This window comes from Brassica napus, chromosome A2 (assembly GCF_020379485.1).
Source record: "Brassica napus cultivar Da-Ae chromosome A2, Da-Ae, whole genome shotgun sequence".
NCBI lineage: Eukaryota > Viridiplantae > Streptophyta > Magnoliopsida > Brassicales > Brassicaceae > Brassica > Brassica napus.
In genome coordinates this window covers 25,858,571-25,874,248 of record NC_063435.1, presented here as the reverse complement: position 1 = coordinate 25,874,248, position 15,678 = coordinate 25,858,571, and the positions used below count along the sequence as shown (strand labels likewise).

Genomic DNA, 15,678 nt, shown 5'->3' with positions numbered 1-15,678 from the left:
TTAAATACTAAACAAAGATAATAATAGCAAAAGATTATTTGATGGTTTTTACTTGACAATAATTTCCTTTTTCTAATTTTTTTTTCCTTTTTACAATTCCTAAACAAAAAATATGTATAATAATTTACTTAATAGTAATTTTTCGTTTTGTAAAATCGTTTTTTAAAATACTAAATAAAGATAACATCAAAAGATTATTTGATAGTTTTTTTTAGTTGACAATAATTTCATTTTTATATTTTTTTTCCTTTTTACAATTCCTAAAAAAAATATGTATAATAATTTACTTAATACTAATTTTCGTTTTCTAAAATAAAAAAATATAAATTTGAAAATTTGTTTGATAGTAATTATCCCTTTATAAAATTTTCTACAAAATGAAATTGGTTAAAAAGTGTTTAATTGTAGTTTTCTCTTTTTTTCAAATCTAAAAAAATGTAAAATAAGTATTTCAAATATTTTCATATAATAATAGACTCTATTATTTAAATACTAAATTTATGTTTAAGAAAACATAATCCAAAAAGGATTACATTATTTTTTTGTAACTGAAAGGATTACAATTATTCACATCTATATATAAGATTAAACTCTCCTATATTTTGTGACCAAACATAATTGCTTAATATATCATAATTAATCATATAAATATAATAAGATAATAACACAAAAATTCTTTAATAGTAATTTTCCTTTTTAAAATCCTAAACAAAGATAATAGCAAAACATAATTTGATAGTTTTTAGTTGACAATAATTTCCATTTTCTGATTTTTTCTTTTTTACAATTCTTAAAAAATGTATAGTAATTTACTTAATAATAATTTTCGTTTTCTAAAATCATAAAGAAAATATAATTGTAAAAATTTGTTTGATAGTAATTATCCTTTTATAAAATCTTCTACAAAAAAAATTGTTAAAGACTGTTTAATTGTAGTTTTCTTTTTTCTTCAAATCTAAACAAAAAATGTAAAACAAGTATTTCAAATATTTCCATATAATAATAAACTTTCTTATTTAAATAGTAAATTTTATGTTTAAGAAATCATAATCCAAAAAGGATTACAATATTCTTTTCTTTTTTTTTGTAACTGAAGGGATTAGAATAATTCACATCTATATATAAGATAAAACTCTACTATATTTTGTCACCAAACATAATTGATTAAAATCAGAACTCTCTCATATAAGAAAAACATTAGGTGCACTTTTTTTTGATATAACTTTATAATTATCATAAAATATGATGTTGTTGTGCGTAAGTTATTGACACAATTATGTGTGTTAGTTCTTATAGTCGATATAAAATTGGTTATTTTGTCATAGTAAGTCAATGTCAACATCAATTTATTATGTTACGTCAGTAACGATTGATCAATTCAGTATAAACGGTTTATTATGGTTATGTGAGTTAGATAATAATTTTAAATACTTGAACAAGAAGAAAAGGAGATGAAGATACATGTATCAATATTTGTTATTTATATTTATTTATGACAAATACATAGTATTATTATAAATATTATTCGAGTTTTAATGTATATAAAAAATCAGTTAGCGCAGTCAATCCGACACATGCATCCGTAATTTATTCTAAGGCATTTACTTATCAGTGCTTTTTTCTTTTTGAGACATAAGGCTTCACAGCTATCGGGAGTACATCTTGGAGGGTTGGGATTTTTTGATGATGGTATAGGTGTTAAAGTTGTGAAACACCACCTATTTTCTCCTGTCCGAGCAATAGCCCTTTCTCCTGTTATTAATAATTAAAACATAACTTTATTTTTCATATTTAAAGTAAAAAAACAATCATTTCTCGTAAAACATATGTTTAAGGAGTATTCTGCATTTTTTTTAAACGGAAAGTTTATTAATCTTTTGTTTATCACTGATTATTCTTAGAAAATCATTAAACTCAATAATATAAAATTAAATATGTAACCTATGTAGGTATATAAAATAAATGGCATCAAATAAAATTTATTTTTGAATGATTATAAAATACATTAATAAAGCTGTAAATGTAAACACAAACCAAACAGAAGAATTGCGAGCATAACGAAACCAATAAACCAAGGTTTGAAAGCAACTTTCATTTTTGATAATGAAATAATGGTGTTTTAAAAATTAGAACGACATAGAAGTACATTTATAGATGAATCACAAATTGAAACAAGTCTAATTTAAGCTATACATCTTTTCAAATTCCAATATAAACGGATCTAGTTTGACAAAAACAAAAAATCACAACCACTTGTTTTTAAATTTATTAAATAAAAATAGCCTTTTTATATTTAATTTAAAGTATTTTTGATATGCATAAACAATAATTCGATTAAGTCACAGATTCAGAATTTATATAATATATATAGTCTATTATATATGTTTGGAGTCTATTTTAGAGTCATTTCAGGTTCACATACGTTTGAGGAACTTTGTTGATTTCAGAATTATTTGAGTTGCAGAACTGTAAAGACGTGTCCAAAATTTGGCGATGGACGGAGACCTTCCCACGCTGGGATTGAGCTCATATTTTGACACAAGATATATATTTGAGTTACCTTTCCTATTCCATCGGTTTGAGGTCCATCTGAAGGTTTTTTTTTTTTTGACATCAAAAAAAAAAAAAAAAAAACCTTCAGATGGACCTCAAACCGATGGAATAGGAAAGGTCCATCTGAAGGTTAAATATAGAGTTATGATCATTTCACTGAAGAATGGTATGTCAAACTCGCGAGAGGAAACTGTCGAAGAAATGAAGGAGTGTCGATCAATAATGACCCTTTGGTGTCGATCGACACTGATGAAAGTAGATGGCCGAGTCTATTTCAAGACCGACTGAGACCCAGAAGTCACCACAAATTAACAGGATGCCTTTGGCCAACTCAAAATTCTATTTATGTGTTTTATTAGTTGTTGTTTAGGGTATTCTTTCTTTTATGATTTATATTATTTTATTTTAGGTTTTCTCTTAGGTTAAAAAAATATAAAAGAATTCCTTCAGAATCTTCTTGGAACTCCTTTGGTTTTTGTATTGATTTCTATTTTATATATTGGATTGATCGATGGATGTCGAGAAGGATGCCAATGACAATCTATAATGCCCTGCCCTACATGTTTCTTAGATGGTTTTTTTTGCAGTGTATTATAAAACTGTTTTGCATGTTAAGTTCTTCCCTGCTATTATCAGAAATTACAGTTTCATAAAAATACATTTGTAACCATATCATAATATAAATTTCTCTGATGCTCATCATACACATCACCCACATTATTTCCAAATATATAATGTACTTGGTCCTCGTAATAAATAGCATTGCACTATAAGTTGGTTTTTCGAACTGTTTTGTTCACAAAAGTAGGCACGTTTTTACCACCAAATAAAATAATGCCAAAACGTGTATCTATCTATATTATTAAAATTAATATAATTTTGGTATTGTTTGGAAACATGGATAACATAATAAATGAGAATTGTTTGGAGACACATGTAGTAGATTAAATATTTATTTTTATTTACACATTTAGTCAATGTATTTATAATAAATTAAATACTTCAGTTTTGTATTTCGTTTTTATTTACACATTTCATCACTGTATTTAAAATCAATTTAAATTAATTAATTACAATTTTGTCGTTTCTTTGTGGTGAAAATAAAAACTAAAACTAAAATATATAGTATATATATTATGTAAAACAATTTTTAAATATAGTATTACTTTATTTAGTTTAGTCAAATATAAAAAAAATTGAGAATTCAGTTTTCAAAAGAACAAAATATCATAAAATCTATAATAATAAAGTTGGGTATGCTCTTTCCTCGTTAAGCCACATCAGCACGCAGGGGTGGGCAAATAATATGTTACCGGTGATGTGTGTCTATGCCGCATATAAAAAAAAGTATTTCTGGTTTTCATGGAATTACGGTGACGTGAGCAATTTGGTGTTTCGAAAAGCATGGAACAAGACACAGATGTGATCCACAATGAAAGGAGTAACGAATGGAGATTTTTCTTTGATAATTTATGATTTTTGTTGGTATGCGATCTGACTTTCTCTCCATGTAGATTGATCGTTGTTTCACCGCTTCAAGTGAGTCGAAGCATAGATTTGAAAAAAAATTCATTGACGTACGGGATGGAGTCTATCACTTGGGCAGGAAAGGATTATCTTGGTCTTTTTAATACTAGGAGAAAAAAGAGTGAGCTTTGCTTCGTATGGAGTTTGATCTTCAGCCGTGTGATACTTCTTGTTGGGGCAATAGTGGATTTGTTGGAAGTGGAGTCTACAGCAGGAAAACAAATATTTTTGTCAGATCGCTTTTCCTAAGTGCAAGGTTCATCCATTTTTCTCTTGTGGGATCATTGTCACGTGGGATGTGGAGGAGTCTGAGTTTGTGTATCAAATATTAGATCATAGTTTATCTTCCATCCTTACATGTTTATGATACACGCTATGGTATCACATACAAAAGAAATAAGATTCAAAAGTAATATTTCCTTAAAGCATTAAGAATAGAGTTTTGGTATTTTTCCTTTTAAGATACTTTAAGCAGTTTTTCAAATATTCGTAGGGTTATGATTTGTATAACCCTATATAAAAAGAGATCTAATCTTATTATACAAAGCTTAGTTTTTCAAAGTTGTTAATTAACATGACGATGACACATGACAATTAAAAATTTAAGATGATGATATGTGTTAAAATTTATCATATTTAATAATATAAATATAATAAGATAATAACACAAAAGAATTATTTAATCGTAGTTTTCCTTTTTAAATACTAAACAAAGATAATAATAGCAAAAGATTATTTGATGGTTTTTACTTGACAATAATTTCCTTTTTCTAATTTTTTTTTTCCTTTTTACAATTCCTAAACAAAAAATATGTATAATAATTTACTTAATAGTAATTTTTCGTTTTGTAAAATCGTTTTTTAAAATACTAAATAAAGATAACATCAAAAGATTATTTGATAGTTTTTTTTAGTTGACAATAATTTCATTTTTATATTTTTTTTCCTTTTTACAATTCCTAAAAAAAATATGTATAATAATTTACTTAATACTAATTTTCGTTTTCTAAAATAAAAAAATATAAATTTGAAAATTTGTTTGATAGTAATTATCCCTTTATAAAATTTTCTACAAAATGAAATTGGTTAAAAAGTGTTTAATTGTAGTTTTCTCTTTTTTTCAAATCTAAAAAAATGTAAAATAAGTATTTCAAATATTTTCATATAATAATAGACTCTATTATTTAAATACTAAATTTATGTTTAAGAAAACATAATCCAAAAAGGATTACATTATTTTTTTGTAACTGAAAGGATTACAATTATTCACATCTATATATAAGATTAAACTCTCCTATATTTTGTGACCAAACATAATTGCTTAATATATCATAATTAATCATATAAATATAATAAGATAATAACACAAAAATTCTTTAATAGTAATTTTCCTTTTTAAAATCCTAAACAAAGATAATAGCAAAACATAATTTGATAGTTTTTAGTTGACAATAATTTCCATTTTCTGATTTTTTCTTTTTTACAATTCTTAAAAAATGTATAGTAATTTACTTAATAATAATTTTCGTTTTCTAAAATCATAAAGAAAATATAATTGTAAAAATTTGTTTGATAGTAATTATCCTTTTATAAAATCTTCTACAAAAAAAATTGTTAAAGACTGTTTAATTGTAGTTTTCTTTTTTCTTCAAATCTAAACAAAAAATGTAAAACAAGTATTTCAAATATTTCCATATAATAATAAACTTTCTTATTTAAATAGTAAATTTTATGTTTAAGAAATCATAATCCAAAAAGGATTACAATATTCTTTTCTTTTTTTTTGTAACTGAAGGGATTAGAATAATTCACATCTATATATAAGATAAAACTCTACTATATTTTGTCACCAAACATAATTGATTAAAATCAGAACTCTCTCATATAAGAAAAACATTAGGTGCACTTTTTTTTGATATAACTTTATAATTATCATAAAATATGATGTTGTTGTGCGTAAGTTATTGACACAATTATGTGTGTTAGTTCTTATAGTCGATATAAAATTGGTTATTTTGTCATAGTAAGTCAATGTCAACATCAATTTATTATGTTACGTCAGTAACGATTGATCAATTCAGTATAAACGGTTTATTATGGTTATGTGAGTTAGATAATAATTTTAAATACTTGAACAAGAAGAAAAGGAGATGAAGATACATGTATCAATATTTGTTATTTATATTTATTTATGACAAATACATAGTATTATTATAAATATTATTCGAGTTTTAATGTATATAAAAAATCAGTTAGCGCAGTCAATCCGACACATGCATCCGTAATTTATTCTAAGGCATTTACTTATCAGTGCTTTTTTCTTTTTGAGACATAAGGCTTCACAGCTATCGGGAGTACATCTTGGAGGGTTGGGATTTTTTGATGATGGTATAGGTGTTAAAGTTGTGAAACACCACCTATTTTCTCCTGTCCGAGCAATAGCCCTTTCTCCTGTTATTAATAATTAAAACATAACTTTATTTTTCATATTTAAAGTAAAAAAACAATCATTTCTCGTAAAACATATGTTTAAGGAGTATTCTGCATTTTTTTTAAACGGAAAGTTTATTAATCTTTTGTTTATCACTGATTATTCTTAGAAAATCATTAAACTCAATAATATAAAATTAAATATGTAACCTATGTAGGTATATAAAATAAATGGCATCAAATAAAATTTATTTTTGAATGATTATAAAATACATTAATAAAGCTGTAAATGTAAACACAAACCAAACAGAAGAATTGCGAGCATAACGAAACCAATAAACCAAGGTTTGAAAGCAACTTTCATTTTTGATAATGAAATAATGGTGTTTTAAAAATTAGAACGACATAGAAGTACATTTATAGATGAATCACAAATTGAAACAAGTCTAATTTAAGCTATACATCTTTTCAAATTCCAATATAAACGGATCTAGTTTGACAAAAACAAAAAATCACAACCACTTGTTTTTAAATTTATTAAATAAAAATAGCCTTTTTATATTTAATTTAAAGTATTTTTGATATGCATAAACAATAATTCGATTAAGTCACAGATTCAGAATTTATATAATATATATAGTCTATTATATATGTTTGGAGTCTATTTTAGAGTCATTTCAGGTTCACATACGTTTGAGGAACTTTGTTGATTTCAGAATTATTTGAGTTGCAGAACTGTAAAGACGTGTCCAAAATTTGGCGATGGACGGAGACCTTCCCACGCTGGGATTGAGCTCATATTTTGACACAAGATATATATTTGAGTTACCTTTCCTATTCCATCGGTTTGAGGTCCATCTGAAGGTTTTTTTTTTTTTGACATCAAAAAAAAAAAAAAAAAACCTTCAGATGGACCTCAAACCGATGGAATAGGAAAGGTCCATCTGAAGGTTAAATATAGAGTTATGATCATTTCACTGAAGAATGGTATGTCAAACTCGCGAGAGGAAACTGTCGAAGAAATGAAGGAGTGTCGATCAATAATGACCCTTTGGTGTCGATCGACACTGATGAAAGTAGATGGCCGAGTCTATTTCAAGACCGACTGAGACCCAGAAGTCACCACAAATTAACAGGATGCCTTTGGCCAACTCAAAATTCTATTTATGTGTTTTATTAGTTGTTGTTTAGGGTATTCTTTCTTTTATGATTTATATTATTTTATTTTAGGTTTTCTCTTAGGTTAAAAAAATATAAAAGAATTCCTTCAGAATCTTCTTGGAACTCCTTTGGTTTTTGTATTGATTTCTATTTTATATATTGGATTGATCGATGGATGTCGAGAAGGATGCCAATGACAATCTATAATGCCCTGCCCTACATGTTTCTTAGATGGTTTTTTTTGCAGTGTATTATAAAACTGTTTTGCATGTTAAGTTCTTCCCTGCTATTATCAGAAATTACAGTTTCATAAAAATACATTTGTAACCATATCATAATATAAATTTCTCTGATGCTCATCATACACATCACCCACATTATTTCCAAATATATAATGTACTTGGTCCTCGTAATAAATAGCATTGCACTATAAGTTGGTTTTTCGAACTGTTTTGTTCACAAAAGTAGGCACGTTTTTACCACCAAATAAAATAATGCCAAAACGTGTATCTATCTATATTATTAAAATTAATATAATTTTGGTATTGTTTGGAAACATGGATAACATAATAAATGAGAATTGTTTGGAGACACATGTAGTAGATTAAATATTTATTTTTATTTACACATTTAGTCAATGTATTTATAATAAATTAAATACTTCAGTTTTGTATTTCGTTTTTATTTACACATTTCATCACTGTATTTAAAATCAATTTAAATTAATTAATTACAATTTTGTCGTTTCTTTGTGGTGAAAATAAAAACTAAAACTAAAATATATAGTATATATATTATGTAAAACAATTTTTAAATATAGTATTACTTTATTTAGTTTAGTCAAATATAAAAAAAATTGAGAATTCAGTTTTCAAAAGAACAAAATATCATAAAATCTATAATAATAAAGTTGGGTATGCTCTTTCCTCGTTAAGCCACATCAGCACGCAGGGGTGGGCAAATAATATGTTACCGGTGATGTGTGTCTATGCCGCATATAAAAAAAAGTATTTCTGGTTTTCATGGAATTACGGTGACGTGAGCAATTTGGTGTTTCGAAAAGCATGGAACAAGACACAGATGTGATCCACAATGAAAGGAGTAACGAATGGAGATTTTTCTTTGATAATTTATGATTTTTGTTGGTATGCGATCTGACTTTCTCTCCATGTAGATTGATCGTTGTTTCACCGCTTCAAGTGAGTCGAAGCATAGATTTGAAAAAAAATTCATTGACGTACGGGATGGAGTCTATCACTTGGGCAGGAAAGGATTATCTTGGTCTTTTTAATACTAGGAGAAAAAAGAGTGAGCTTTGCTTCGTATGGAGTTTGATCTTCAGCCGTGTGATACTTCTTGTTGGGGCAATAGTGGATTTGTTGGAAGTGGAGTCTACAGCAGGAAAACAAATATTTTTGTCAGATCGCTTTTCCTAAGTGCAAGGTTCATCCATTTTTCTCTTGTGGGATCATTGTCACGTGGGATGTGGAGGAGTCTGAGTTTGTGTATCAAATATTAGATCATAGTTTATCTTCCATCCTTACATGTTTATGATACACGCTATGGTATCACATACAAAAGAAATAAGATTCAAAAGTAATATTTCCTTAAAGCATTAAGAATAGAGTTTTGGTATTTTTCCTTTTAAGATACTTTAAGCAGTTTTTCAAATATTCGTAGGGTTATGATTTGTATAACCCTATATAAAAAGAGATCTAATCTTATTATACAAAGCTTAGTTTTTCAAAGTTGTTAATTAACATGACGATGACACATGACAATTAAAAATTTAAGATGATGATATGTGTTAAAATTTATCATATTTAATAATATAAATATAATAAGATAATAACACAAAAGAATTATTTAATCGTAGTTTTCCTTTTTAAATACTAAACAAAGATAATAATAGCAAAAGATTATTTGATGGTTTTTACTTGACAATAATTTCCTTTTTCTAATTTTTTTTTTCCTTTTTACAATTCCTAAACAAAAAATATGTATAATAATTTACTTAATAGTAATTTTTCGTTTTGTAAAATCGTTTTTTAAAATACTAAATAAAGATAACATCAAAAGATTATTTGATAGTTTTTTTTAGTTGACAATAATTTCATTTTTATATTTTTTTTCCTTTTTACAATTCCTAAAAAAAATATGTATAATAATTTACTTAATACTAATTTTCGTTTTCTAAAATAAAAAAATATAAATTTGAAAATTTGTTTGATAGTAATTATCCCTTTATAAAATTTTCTACAAAATGAAATTGGTTAAAAAGTGTTTAATTGTAGTTTTCTCTTTTTTTCAAATCTAAAAAAATGTAAAATAAGTATTTCAAATATTTTCATATAATAATAGACTCTATTATTTAAATACTAAATTTATGTTTAAGAAAACATAATCCAAAAAGGATTACATTATTTTTTTGTAACTGAAAGGATTACAATTATTCACATCTATATATAAGATTAAACTCTCCTATATTTTGTGACCAAACATAATTGCTTAATATATCATAATTAATCATATAAATATAATAAGATAATAACACAAAAATTCTTTAATAGTAATTTTCCTTTTTAAAATCCTAAACAAAGATAATAGCAAAACATAATTTGATAGTTTTTAGTTGACAATAATTTCCATTTTCTGATTTTTTCTTTTTTACAATTCTTAAAAAATGTATAGTAATTTACTTAATAATAATTTTCGTTTTCTAAAATCATAAAGAAAATATAATTGTAAAAATTTGTTTGATAGTAATTATCCTTTTATAAAATCTTCTACAAAAAAAATTGTTAAAGACTGTTTAATTGTAGTTTTCTTTTTTCTTCAAATCTAAACAAAAAATGTAAAACAAGTATTTCAAATATTTCCATATAATAATAAACTTTCTTATTTAAATAGTAAATTTTATGTTTAAGAAATCATAATCCAAAAAGGATTACAATATTCTTTTCTTTTTTTTTGTAACTGAAGGGATTAGAATAATTCACATCTATATATAAGATAAAACTCTACTATATTTTGTCACCAAACATAATTGATTAAAATCAGAACTCTCTCATATAAGAAAAACATTAGGTGCACTTTTTTTTGATATAACTTTATAATTATCATAAAATATGATGTTGTTGTGCGTAAGTTATTGACACAATTATGTGTGTTAGTTCTTATAGTCGATATAAAATTGGTTATTTTGTCATAGTAAGTCAATGTCAACATCAATTTATTATGTTACGTCAGTAACGATTGATCAATTCAGTATAAACGGTTTATTATGGTTATGTGAGTTAGATAATAATTTTAAATACTTGAACAAGAAGAAAAGGAGATGAAGATACATGTATCAATATTTGTTATTTATATTTATTTATGACAAATACATAGTATTATTATAAATATTATTCGAGTTTTAATGTATATAAAAAATCAGTTAGCGCAGTCAATCCGACACATGCATCCGTAATTTATTCTAAGGCATTTACTTATCAGTGCTTTTTTCTTTTTGAGACATAAGGCTTCACAGCTATCGGGAGTACATCTTGGAGGGTTGGGATTTTTTGATGATGGTATAGGTGTTAAAGTTGTGAAACACCACCTATTTTCTCCTGTCCGAGCAATAGCCCTTTCTCCTGTTATTAATAATTAAAACATAACTTTATTTTTCATATTTAAAGTAAAAAAACAATCATTTCTCGTAAAACATATGTTTAAGGAGTATTCTGCATTTTTTTTAAACGGAAAGTTTATTAATCTTTTGTTTATCACTGATTATTCTTAGAAAATCATTAAACTCAATAATATAAAATTAAATATGTAACCTATGTAGGTATATAAAATAAATGGCATCAAATAAAATTTATTTTTGAATGATTATAAAATACATTAATAAAGCTGTAAATGTAAACACAAACCAAACAGAAGAATTGCGAGCATAACGAAACCAATAAACCAAGGTTTGAAAGCAACTTTCATTTTTGATAATGAAATAATGGTGTTTTAAAAATTAGAACGACATAGAAGTACATTTATAGATGAATCACAAATTGAAACAAGTCTAATTTAAGCTATACATCTTTTCAAATTCCAATATAAACGGATCTAGTTTGACAAAAACAAAAAATCACAACCACTTGTTTTTAAATTTATTAAATAAAAATAGCCTTTTTATATTTAATTTAAAGTATTTTTGATATGCATAAACAATAATTCGATTAAGTCACAGATTCAGAATTTATATAATATATATAGTCTATTATATATGTTTGGAGTCTATTTTAGAGTCATTTCAGGTTCACATACGTTTGAGGAACTTTGTTGATTTCAGAATTATTTGAGTTGCAGAACTGTAAAGACGTGTCCAAAATTTGGCGATGGACGGAGACCTTCCCACGCTGGGATTGAGCTCATATTTTGACACAAGATATATATTTGAGTTACCTTTCCTATTCCATCGGTTTGAGGTCCATCTGAAGGTTTTTTTTTTTTTGACATCAAAAAAAAAAAAAAAAAAACCTTCAGATGGACCTCAAACCGATGGAATAGGAAAGGTCCATCTGAAGGTTAAATATAGAGTTATGATCATTTCACTGAAGAATGGTATGTCAAACTCGCGAGAGGAAACTGTCGAAGAAATGAAGGAGTGTCGATCAATAATGACCCTTTGGTGTCGATCGACACTGATGAAAGTAGATGGCCGAGTCTATTTCAAGACCGACTGAGACCCAGAAGTCACCACAAATTAACAGGATGCCTTTGGCCAACTCAAAATTCTATTTATGTGTTTTATTAGTTGTTGTTTAGGGTATTCTTTCTTTTATGATTTATATTATTTTATTTTAGGTTTTCTCTTAGGTTAAAAAAATATAAAAGAATTCCTTCAGAATCTTCTTGGAACTCCTTTGGTTTTTGTATTGATTTCTATTTTATATATTGGATTGATCGATGGATGTCGAGAAGGATGCCAATGACAATCTATAATGCCCTGCCCTACATGTTTCTTAGATGGTTTTTTTTGCAGTGTATTATAAAACTGTTTTGCATGTTAAGTTCTTCCCTGCTATTATCAGAAATTACAGTTTCATAAAAATACATTTGTAACCATATCATAATATAAATTTCTCTGATGCTCATCATACACATCACCCACATTATTTCCAAATATATAATGTACTTGGTCCTCGTAATAAATAGCATTGCACTATAAGTTGGTTTTTCGAACTGTTTTGTTCACAAAAGTAGGCACGTTTTTACCACCAAATAAAATAATGCCAAAACGTGTATCTATCTATATTATTAAAATTAATATAATTTTGGTATTGTTTGGAAACATGGATAACATAATAAATGAGAATTGTTTGGAGACACATGTAGTAGATTAAATATTTATTTTTATTTACACATTTAGTCAATGTATTTATAATAAATTAAATACTTCAGTTTTGTATTTCGTTTTTATTTACACATTTCATCACTGTATTTAAAATCAATTTAAATTAATTAATTACAATTTTGTCGTTTCTTTGTGGTGAAAATAAAAACTAAAACTAAAATATATAGTATATATATTATGTAAAACAATTTTTAAATATAGTATTACTTTATTTAGTTTAGTCAAATATAAAAAAAATTGAGAATTCAGTTTTCAAAAGAACAAAATATCATAAAATCTATAATAATAAAGTTGGGTATGCTCTTTCCTCGTTAAGCCACATCAGCACGCAGGGGTGGGCAAATAATATGTTACCGGTGATGTGTGTCTATGCCGCATATAAAAAAAAGTATTTCTGGTTTTCATGGAATTACGGTGACGTGAGCAATTTGGTGTTTCGAAAAGCATGGAACAAGACACAGATGTGATCCACAATGAAAGGAGTAACGAATGGAGATTTTTCTTTGATAATTTATGATTTTTGTTGGTATGCGATCTGACTTTCTCTCCATGTAGATTGATCGTTGTTTCACCGCTTCAAGTGAGTCGAAGCATAGATTTGAAAAAAAATTCATTGACGTACGGGATGGAGTCTATCACTTGGGCAGGAAAGGATTATCTTGGTCTTTTTAATACTAGGAGAAAAAAGAGTGAGCTTTGCTTCGTATGGAGTTTGATCTTCAGCCGTGTGATACTTCTTGTTGGGGCAATAGTGGATTTGTTGGAAGTGGAGTCTACAGCAGGAAAACAAATATTTTTGTCAGATCGCTTTTCCTAAGTGCAAGGTTCATCCATTTTTCTCTTGTGGGATCATTGTCACGTGGGATGTGGAGGAGTCTGAGTTTGTGTATCAAATATTAGATCATAGTTTATCTTCCATCCTTACATGTTTATGATACACGCTATGGTATCACATACAAAAGAAATAAGATTCAAAAGTAATATTTCCTTAAAGCATTAAGAATAGAGTTTTGGTATTTTTCCTTTTAAGATACTTTAAGCAGTTTTTCAAATATTCGTAGGGTTATGATTTGTATAACCCTATATAAAAAGAGATCTAATCTTATTATACAAAGCTTAGTTTTTCAAAGTTGTTAATTAACATGACGATGACACATGACAATTAAAAATTTAAGATGATGATATGTGTTAAAATTTATCATATTTAATAATATAAATATAATAAGATAATAACACAAAAGAATTATTTAATCGTAGTTTTCCTTTTTAAATACTAAACAAAGATAATAATAGCAAAAGATTATTTGATGGTTTTTACTTGACAATAATTTCCTTTTTCTAATTTTTTTTTCCTTTTTACAATTCCTAAACAAAAAATATGTATAATAATTTACTTAATAGTAATTTTTCGTTTTGTAAAATCGTTTTTTAAAATACTAAATAAAGATAACATCAAAAGATTATTTGATAGTTTTTTTTAGTTGACAATAATTTCATTTTTATATTTTTTTTCCTTTTTACAATTCCTAAAAAAAATATGTATAATAATTTACTTAATACTAATTTTCGTTTTCTAAAATAAAAAAATATAAATTTGAAAATTTGTTTGATAGTAATTATCCCTTTATAAAATTTTCTACAAAATGAAATTGGTTAAAAAGTGTTTAATTGTAGTTTTCTCTTTTTTTCAAATCTAAAAAAATGTAAAATAAGTATTTCAAATATTTTCATATAATAATAGACTCTATTATTTAAATACTAAATTTATGTTTAAGAAAACATAATCCAAAAAGGATTACATTATTTTTTTGTAACTGAAAGGATTACAATTATTCACATCTATATATAAGATTAAACTCTCCTATATTTTGTGACCAAACATAATTGCTTAATATATCATAATTAATCATATAAATATAATAAGATAATAACACAAAAATTCTTTAATAGTAATTTTCCTTTTTAAAATCCTAAACAAAGATAATAGCAAAACATAATTTGATAGTTTTTAGTTGACAATAATTTCCATTTTCTGATTTTTTCTTTTTTACAATTCTTAAAAAATGTATAGTAATTTACTTAATAATAATTTTCGTTTTCTAAAATCATAAAGAAAATATAATTGTAAAAATTTGTTTGATAGTAATTATCCTTTTATAAAATCTTCTACAAAAAAAATTGTTAAAGACTGTTTAATTGTAGTTTTCTTTTTTCTTCAAATCTAAACAAAAAATGTAAAACAAGTATTTCAAATATTTCCATATAATAATAAACTTTCTTATTTAAATAGTAAATTTTATGTTTAAGAAATCATAATCCAAAAAGGATTACAATATTCTTTTCTTTTTTTTTGTAACTGAAGGGATTAGAATAATTCACATCTATATATAAGATAAAACTCTACTATATTTTGTCACCAAACATAATTGATTAAAATCAGAACTCTCTCATATAAGAAAAACATTAGGTGCACTTTTTTTTGATATAACTTTATAATTATCATAAAATATGATGTTGTTGTGCGTAAGTTATTGACACAATTATGTGTGTTAGTTCTTATAGTCGATATAAAATTGGTTATTTTGTCATAGTAAGTCAATGTCAACATC

The 15,678-nt window shown here is 25.5% G+C and overlaps 3 long non-coding RNA genes across 3 annotated transcripts; all 3 read right to left on the bottom strand.

The window, feature by feature from the left end:
• Positions 1–1,448: 1,448 nt before the first annotated feature.
• Positions 1,449–4,876, bottom strand: LOC125580562. Its single transcript, XR_007318285.1, has 2 exons — positions 2,035–4,876; positions 1,449–1,752 (listed from the first exon to the last, which is right to left on the bottom strand). It is a non-coding gene; the product is annotated as an uncharacterized LOC125580562 (long non-coding RNA).
• A 1,351-nt stretch (positions 4,877–6,227) lies between these two features.
• LOC125580561 lies at positions 6,228–7,374 on the bottom strand. Its single transcript, XR_007318284.1, has 2 exons — positions 6,814–7,374; positions 6,228–6,531 (listed from the first exon to the last, which is right to left on the bottom strand). It is a non-coding gene; the product is annotated as an uncharacterized LOC125580561 (long non-coding RNA).
• A 3,631-nt stretch (positions 7,375–11,005) lies between these two features.
• Positions 11,006–14,412, bottom strand: LOC125580560. The gene is made up of 2 exons (XR_007318283.1): positions 11,592–14,412; positions 11,006–11,309 (listed from the first exon to the last, which is right to left on the bottom strand). It is a non-coding gene; the product is annotated as an uncharacterized LOC125580560 (long non-coding RNA).
• Between the last annotated feature and the right edge of the window lie 1,266 nt (positions 14,413–15,678).